Source organism: Ptychodera flava, unplaced genomic scaffold (assembly GCF_041260155.1).
Source record: "Ptychodera flava strain L36383 unplaced genomic scaffold, AS_Pfla_20210202 Scaffold_116__1_contigs__length_214205_pilon, whole genome shotgun sequence".
NCBI classification, from domain to species: Eukaryota; Metazoa; Hemichordata; class Enteropneusta; family Ptychoderidae; genus Ptychodera; species Ptychodera flava.
In genome coordinates, this window is record NW_027248298.1 from 168,932 (window position 1) to 177,937 (window position 9,006).

At 34.5% G+C, this 9,006-nt stretch overlaps 1 long non-coding RNA gene across 1 annotated transcript; it reads left to right on the forward strand.

Moving 5' to 3' along the window:
* The first annotated feature begins 87 nt into the window (after nt 1-87).
* Nucleotides 88-8,718, forward strand: LOC139126670 (uncharacterized). The gene is made up of 4 exons (XR_011550683.1): nt 88-826; nt 3,024-3,190; nt 4,304-4,432; nt 8,600-8,718. It is a non-coding gene; the product is annotated as an uncharacterized lncRNA (long non-coding RNA).
* Nucleotides 8,719-9,006: the final 288 nt, after the last annotated feature.

Here is a 9,006-nt window from a genome sequence, read left to right on the forward strand (position 1 = left end):
ATAAGATCTTTCTTGTTTGTCATTCATATTATATATAAAATCCTTTGTATATGAAGGACTGATAAGCTATGTAATATACATTTATGTAGCATGGGTTATTATTATGATAATGCATGGTTATATTATGATAATGCATGGGCTATTATTATGATAATGCATGGGCTATTATTATGATAATTTTCACATGGGGAATGAAAATTTTAATCAGTGGTGTGGTTAACCCTTTGAGCGCCAAAGTCATTTTTGCAAAAATTTTGATAAAAGAACTGTAGCCAATGAAATATGATGTCCATTTGGTCCAAAATTATCAAAAAAATTACGAAAAATTCATAAAACTTCAAATGTTGCACAAAATTTTGGTTGGAAAAACAACAGAACTCAAATGGTTGACCTTTCAACTACCAAACCAGTGTATGCAACTGTAAGTTTTTCAGCAGGAATTTGAATCACACAGGATAGGTAACTTCAAAAGCTGCTAATTTTCCAGTAGATCTGGTTGATACATTTGCACTCCATGTATTAAAATCATGAAACACTATGTCATGATCGGGTCGTTCACCCTCCTGACTTTCCCTTAGGTGTAAGCAATAGTGGATGACTACAAGACAGCCAATCTGACCATCTCAAGGAACTGCAAGCGGATCAGTGAGATGCTGCTGATAAAGATCGATGGAAAGAGAGTCTACGACAATCTAGAGTTTGAAGATGAGCAACACAGACATCGATTGTAACAACATCCAGAAAAGACTAGCTATCATACATGATGATATCGTCAGCACAATGAGACACACAATTTTATGAAGTTTTCAGAACAGATGGACAAGAGGTAATTCTTGTGTTTCCGTCTCTGAGTTTGGTAGAATTCAGTCATTGCAATTGGATTCATTGATTTATAAAATGTTTGTTGTAAATGTAGAAGTGGAACAAGATGGCCTGCTGATAGTCTAGTTGAATAAAAACCGTGTTTGATATATATATACAAAACAAAAAACCAAACATCAATATAAATGTATGTACATTTGCTGTGCAAGTGGATGATATGCTCGTAAGAATTGCCAGGCCCTCATGTACATTGGAGGGCAAGTTTGTAGTGAACATGGACTGCACACATGTCAGTGTATTCGCTAATGTTTTGGAACATAGGTACATAGTGTTGGAACCCCCGGTAACATTTCTAATGTCCCCTAGCATGATGTCATTTTTAGCTCACATTTGGTTAAACCAATGTGAGTTTATCGTATAGGCTGAAGTCGATGGCGTCTGTATGTATGTGTGTATGTATGTATGTATGTGTCGGGTATGTATGTATGTATGTATGTACGTACAGTATGTCCGTCAATTCACGCAAACCGCTGCACGTTTCAGCTTGGTATTGGTGTGTGGATGCATCCTGGGCTATAGATGGGATTTTGTTCAAATGAAGTCTGCATTGCCAAAATTATGCAAATGAGCTTACAAAATGTGAAAATGGTTAAGAATTAATAACTCAAGAACCGCTTTTTTGATTGCTTTGAAAATTTGTGTGCAAGTACCTTAGGTGAACCTTATACAGTTTTATGAATATTGTGAAGATATCCTTAATTTTGTATTTTTGTTGAATTTTTTTGTGATTTTTCTCATTTTCAGTAAAAATTTTTCTTCTCTGAAACCGCCAGCCCAATCGCTCTAAAATTTTGGTTGACTCTTTGCAAGGGTGTTACAGTAACTCTTCTAATTTGTTGAAATTATGACAAAATTGGGAAAATTACTATTTTGGAGCAATTTTGTCATTTTTGTCAAAAAATCCTAAACAGTATTTCCTTTTTAAAACCCCTGGACAGACAGCTTTCATATTTGGTACACAGACGTACAGAGATGACAATAGTTCGATATGTGGAAATTGTCCTGAAACATTAAAAATTTGCATTTTTACGACAATATTGTCATTTTGGTCAAGAAAACTTTATCTCAAAATTACTTGTTTGATAGCTTTGTAATTTGGTATAAAGTCCCATGTTTGATAGCTTTGTAATTTGGTATAAGAGTCCCGAAAGATGTAATGAGATAAATTTCTGCTCAAAGTGTTGGGAAACCCCCAAATTTGTATATTTTAGGTAATTTTCTCAGTTTTTGACCTTAAATGACCTACACCAACCCAGGATATGTTGTGTGACATTTTGAAGGTGTGAACATAATTTTGTCATATTTGGTTTCAATTTGTAGGAAAATTTGATCCAGAAAACAAAGCTGAGGTGATTTTTTTCATTTTGGACCAATGTTTGCAACTTTTTTATGTAAGACATACAAGAACTGATGAGAAATTTGGATCCAGGATAATTCCAGATGTTGTAATCACCGCCCACAGCGTAGAGACATTTCACTATCTGTAACTAACTTAAGTGCTGTTTACATTAGAATGATAACACTCATGGCATTAATTAAAAATCTCCAAGGTTGTAAATGTACTTCCTGTCATTTGGTCTTATGTAATACCAAGGGATGGAACATTTGATATTCAGGAGGGGGTAGGGTCTAGAAGATTGATGATGTAGCATTACTTTTTTACCAGATCCCTTGTGCATTTTTTGCCCACTCCACCTTTTCTTTTAATCAAGCCTTCTCTGTTTTTTTTGTTGTTGACATTTGCTTGTATATTTAGGATCTGCTTCTCCCATTGCTATAGGAGTTGATATGCATGTTCCTAAAGATGACCTCCAGTACATGTACCTAAGTTAGAGACCTTATTTGCTTTTGTCATTCTTGTTTTTCCTGGTTTAAATATTTCTCAAATGGACCAATTCAAACCGAATGTGAGCACATAGTGTCCTTGACGGTATTTTTATACATTTGGAACCTGGCCAGGTAATCTGGATAAAATTTATCCAGGTACTGCCCTTTACATACATGTGAATGAATTATTGCTCATGTTTTATATTTGTTTATGTTTACTCATCCTTTGGAGAAAACACTCACACATATCATTTCAAAGTTAAAATCACAATTGCATGGCATCTGATAAATTTTTTTTATACTCCTTCCACCAGGTCCAGAATCATTGGTACCGGTACACAGAAAAGATGGACAGAATGGTAAGCTTGTTGAACGTGAAGTGAAGTGGTCTCTGCAAGAGTTGTCCAGAGCTATCAATGGGGATGGCAAGAGTTCACCGAATCCATTGTTCAGAGTCAAGGTCGTGCTTGAAGGAGACAAGGTAACCAACCTGAGTGTCTTGTCCAAGTTGAGAGTGAATGTCGGTTTTACCTTACTATAGCTCAGTACATTTTAAGTTAAAATATTATGGTAATGTCTGCATTACTCAAGGACATAAAATTCTCTTCTTTTTTCAAAATATAAAAATCTTGATGATTACAGGCCATGTATAATTATAAAGGGACAGTTTATTGTCAATTGAAAAAATTTCAAGAAGGCATAAAAAGAATCTGTTTGAGCCATTAACTCTCTGAGCGCCAAAGTCGATTTTTGTCACCTTTAGAAAGCATACTCTTTGTAAATTTTTTCCAGATTTCTGTCAAAATTTTGATAAAAAACTGTAGCAAATAAAATATGATGTTTATATGGTCCAAATTAGCCAGAAAATTACAGAAAAATTCGCAAAAAAACAGGTAAAATGTTGTACTACAATTTGGTGGAAAAAATTATATTACTGTAAGGGTTAATATAGCCTGCATGTTTAAGTATCAAGAGATAACTTCTGCACGTGTAAATCTTCACGGTTTCTATCTTGTTAATTTTAATGGGTGATTATGGCTCTGCTATAATTATTGTTAACGTCTGGAGGGACACGGAGGAAAAGGGTCTAGACCTTGGCATGTATGGTCACCATGCGTCGCAGGTACTCCTATACCACTCACTGGATGCACTTGAGACATAACCTAATCTACCAACTGCCTCATTTAACCGTTATCTAAACAACTTGCGTCACCCTTTCCACGTCATTATCCATGCGCATGCCAGTGTGATCAACGCTATATATCGTCCATTTCAACTCCTGCCACACTCAAGTTCACACCGCAAAATTCCAACCCACCCTACGCAAAAAATAAATAAATAAATAAAAAAGCGTGCCTCGCTGCAGGGTAGCAGCTCACAATAAAAGAGTACTGTACGTCTTCTCTATGGATAGCTTAATACACAATAAAGTTCCAGGGGGGGTACTGTCATGGGCCTGTAGTGGGTTGCTTGATGCATGGTACTAGGACGTCCAGGCTGCCACGACGCCTCAACGCCTCCGCCGTGGCAGTACATGCATAACCCTGAATTCGGTCAAACACTTGATTCGTGTCGTTCCTTTGCGTTAATACAGCTTGAATTTTCACCAACACTGAAGAAACTAGCCAACATAGTGAACAACACCAGCAGTCTAATGACGGTTGCCATCTTATCCATCCAAAGACTTCCAGATCTACTCACAAGAAGGAGATCCACAAAAGAGGTAAGTAAATTCAAAAAATGAATTACAGGTCCACTCTGTACAAAGTCTACGCTGTAGGACAATTTGCTGCGTGTGGTCAAACCATTTTAGACTTACCTACCATATTCAATGTAAGATCAGTTGCCAAGTGTGTGAAATATACGGTAAATTTGATTGACAGAGGTGTATGGTCTGAAATAGATTGTCAGTTTTGTACAGTTTTTAGCTCCCATATATGCATATGTATATATGCAAATGGGAGGTATTCTTATAAGGTGGAAAAATATCGTCTGTATGTATGTATGTATGTATGTATATGTATGTATGTCCGTCCACATCAAAAACTCCTAAACCGTAGCACTTACTGTCTTAGTATTTGGTGTACAGGTGCACCTAGGGGTGGAGATGTGAATTTGTACAAATGAACATGTCAGTGCCAAAAATATGCAAATGAGGGAGAAAAAAAGAAAAATCCTGAAAATGACTAAAACTCAGTAAGTATTGGTCAGATTTGGTTGAAACTTGGTATGCAGATTTCTTTAGGTATTCTAAATTATGTGTGCAAAAATTGGGATGAAATTTGCATGTTTGTATTTTTAGGGTATTTTTTCCGTTTTTAGTCAAAAAAATCTTGTTCTCTGAAATCGCTTGTCTGATTGCTATGAAACTTAATATTCATGTTCCTCAGGATGACCTCAGTCATGCTTGTACAAATTGTATTGATATTATCATATTTGTAATTTTGGGCAATTTTCCCAATTTTTTGATAAAAAAATTTTTTATCCAAAAACTACTGATTGATAGCTTTGATATTTGGTATACAGGTATCTAAGATTAATCTCAATATAATGTATTGAAGATATGCTTGTACAAATTTTATTGATATTGTCATATTTGTAATTTGAGGCAATTTTCCCAATTTTTGATATAAAAAATTTTATCCAAAAACTACTGATTTGATAGCTTTGATATTTGGTATACAGGTATCTAAGATTAATCTCAATATAATGTATTGAAGGTATGTTGAAACTGGCAATTTTTTTTAGCTCCGCTGTCAGCGACGCGGAGCTTATCAAATAGGTTGATTTTCCGTCGTCGTCCGTCGTCGTCCGTCGTCCGTCAACAATTGCCTACTCCTCTGAAACCGCAAGTCCAATTGCTTTGAAATTTTATATGCAGTTCACTTGGGGTAACCTCACTTAAGTTTGTTCAAATTGTGGTGAAATTTGCATATTTGTATTTTTGGGGCATTTTTTGGTGTTTTTGGTAAAAAAATCTCTGAAACCGCTTGTCCGATTGCTTTGAAATTTGATATGCAATTTATTTAGCGTGACTTCAGTCAGATTTGTTCAAATCGTGGTAAAATTTGCATATTTGTATTTTTAAGGCAATTTTTGTCATTTTTGGTAAAAAAATCTTTAAAAATCTTCTTCTTCAAAACTACTCATCTGATAGCTTTGATATTTGGTACATATGTCCCTAGGGATGATCTATTTCAGATTTGTTCAAATTGTGCAGAAATATGCAAATTTGCATTTTTAAGGCAATTTTTGCCATTTTTGGTCAAAAAATGTATTTCTCTAAAAGTACTGGTCTGATAAATTTGAAATTTGGTATACAGGTTTCTATAGAGAAACTAAGTAATATATATGGAATTCTGATGAAATCTGTAATTTTGTATTTTTGGGGCAATTTTTGCCATATTTGGTCAAAAATGTGTATTTCCAAAAGTACTCATCTGATAGCTTTGAAACTTGGTATACAGGTTCCTACAGATAAACTAAATGATATTTATTGAAATTATGATGAAATCTGCAATTTTGTATTTTTGGGGCAATTTTTTCCATTTTTGGTTAAAAAATGTGTATTTCCAAAACTACTCATCTGATAGCTTTGCAATTTGGTATACAGGTTTCTACAGATCACCTTAATGATATTTATGGAAATTATGATGAAATCTGCAATTTTGTAATTTTGGGGCAATTTTGCCATTTTTGGTCAAAAAATGTATTTCTCAAAAAGTACTGGTCTGATAGCTTTGAAATTTGGTATACAGGTTTCTACAGATGAGCTAAGTAATATATGTGGAATTTTGATGAAATCTGTAATTTTGTATTTTTGGGGCAATTTTTGCCATATTTGGTCAAAAAATGTGTATTTCCAAAACTACTCATCTGATAGCTTTGAAATTTGGTATATAGGTTTCTATAGATGAACTAAATAATATTTATTGAAATTATGATGAAATCTGCAATTTTGAATTTTTGGGTCAATTTTTTCCATTTTTGGTTAAAAAATGTTTCTCAAAATATACTGTTTTCGTGTCTTGTAAGCCCTTGGGGCTGGGTGAGGCAACCAAGCTGTTTAAGACCACACATAACACTTTAATAAATAGATATAACATAGCATAACATAACTGCTCTAACAGCTTTGAAATTTGGTATACAGGTTTCTATAGATGAACTAAATTTGATCTTTTGAAATTATGATGAAATCTGCAAATTTTATTTTTGGGGGCAATTGTTGCCATTTTTGGTCAGAAAATTTTATTCTCCAAAAAACTACTCATCAGATAGCTTTGGTTGACATGTTCTTAGGGATGATCCGATGTGATATATTCAAAGTATGATGAAATCTTTGATTGTGTATTTTTGCAGCTATTTTAGCTACTTTTTTCTGGCCACTGCATTGAGCTATCAAAGATTTCCACCTTCTTCATCAACATGTGTCAAAAATAGTTATTCTCTACATAAACACAGCGGAGCTATATCGGCCGCTAGGTCGCTTGTTTATTTTTGGGGCAATTTTTGCCTTTTTTGGTCAAAATATTTTTCTCCTAAAACTTCTGATCAGGTAGCTTTGATATCTAGTGTACAGGTTCCTAGGGTTTATGTTAATTAGATATATTCAAAATTAGGATGAAATCTTGAATTTTGTATTTTGGGGGCAATTTTTATCATTTTTGGTCAAAAAATTTGTTTCTCAAAATTTATTAGTCTGATTGCTTTGATATTTAGTAAACGGGTTCTTAGGGTTTTTGTTAATAAGATATATTGAAATTAAGTTGAAATCCGGAATTTTGAATTTTTGGGGCAACTTTGCGAAACTTTCAGTTTTACTGGGATATCTTTCATTTTGTAGTTTTAAGATTTTTTTTGGCAATTTTATACCTACTGGAACTAAGAGTATATAATGTGGTGATTTAGTAAGCATTTGATATGGTAAACTGTATTTGGTGTTGAAATGCTGTAAAAAAATCCTGGCAGATTTTGAAAAAATTCCAAACAAATGCCAATAAAAAATTCAGCCAGAGAAGGTTTGACAAAAAGAAAAGTGGGAGAGTGGGAAAAAAGCATGTACAATGGATTGGAAAAAAAGGTAATGTACCTCATCGATCTTCCAGACACCGTCCCTTATCAAATGGTCCCCCGATGTATTTTTGTGCGCAATTAACCGTGCAGTGTATTTTAGTTTAAGATGTCAAGTTAGGTAAGGATTTGAAAGGAATAGTCAAGTTCACCACAGTTTAACTTTATCTCTTGGTAAAGTTTGTAAGTAGTTCCAGATGTGGATGCACCAGCTGTTCTGGAAGAAAACAATGTTTACTTTTCCATGTAGGGTTTCTGAGTTGATGATTGTATGTTGAAATTTCTCCATGTATCTGGTGTGTGGGCAAAGTGTAAACATTGGTTGCATGTTATGTATTTCAGTCTGTGTCAAATATTGTAAATGAAAAAATCAAGAACAGTTTGCTGTGTGCTTGTAAAATATAACATATTGTCAATAAATAAACTGCCTTGCAGATTGATTGTCTGAAAGATTATCACAGAAGTAGAAAAGGAAAAGAAACTAATCAAATTGCTGTAACATATTCACTCTCAGTGCCTGTATAGGCCTATACGTAACTATTTTATCATTACTTTCAGCTGTTTGTTATATCTGTGCTACTCTCCATGGGCCAAGGCACACTTGGGGTCAATGTCATCACTCTGTGCCAGTCTGTGTATGTCAGTCTGTCTGTATATGTATGTCCATGTTTCATACAATGTTGACTTGTTTTGATAAATATATGGGAGCGAACAGTGATGTTGTCACTATTTTTTAACACTGTGTGTCATATGTCGGTTGTGTCCTGACTTGTGATTTGGTATCCTACAACCATTACAGCCATGTCATTGTTTGTTTCAGCCAATCTATGTGGTTATTGAGAAAGACGATGAGACCAAAAAGATCCAGAACACCATCAACGCTGGCATGCAGTCCAATGCTACACATTTACAGAACTACTTGACCACATGGGACAGGTAAGATACACTGTTCATGATCTCAATGGCAGGTTGTCAGATAACAATATCAGTGATTTATCTGAAGATTTTCAATCGTAGATGCAGTCATTATTCTGAAACAATTGATGAGAATTCACAAGGTACCTTCCATAGTACTGTCATTTCCATTCTTGTTTGACATTGCAGAGATATATTTGTGGTGGCTATTGCCAAGTTCAGATGTGTGCAGTTCAAGTGTGGCAATGCTCTTGTCGGTGAATTGTAAGTCACAGAATCATGTATGAACAGCATTATTGCTTCAATTCTCTG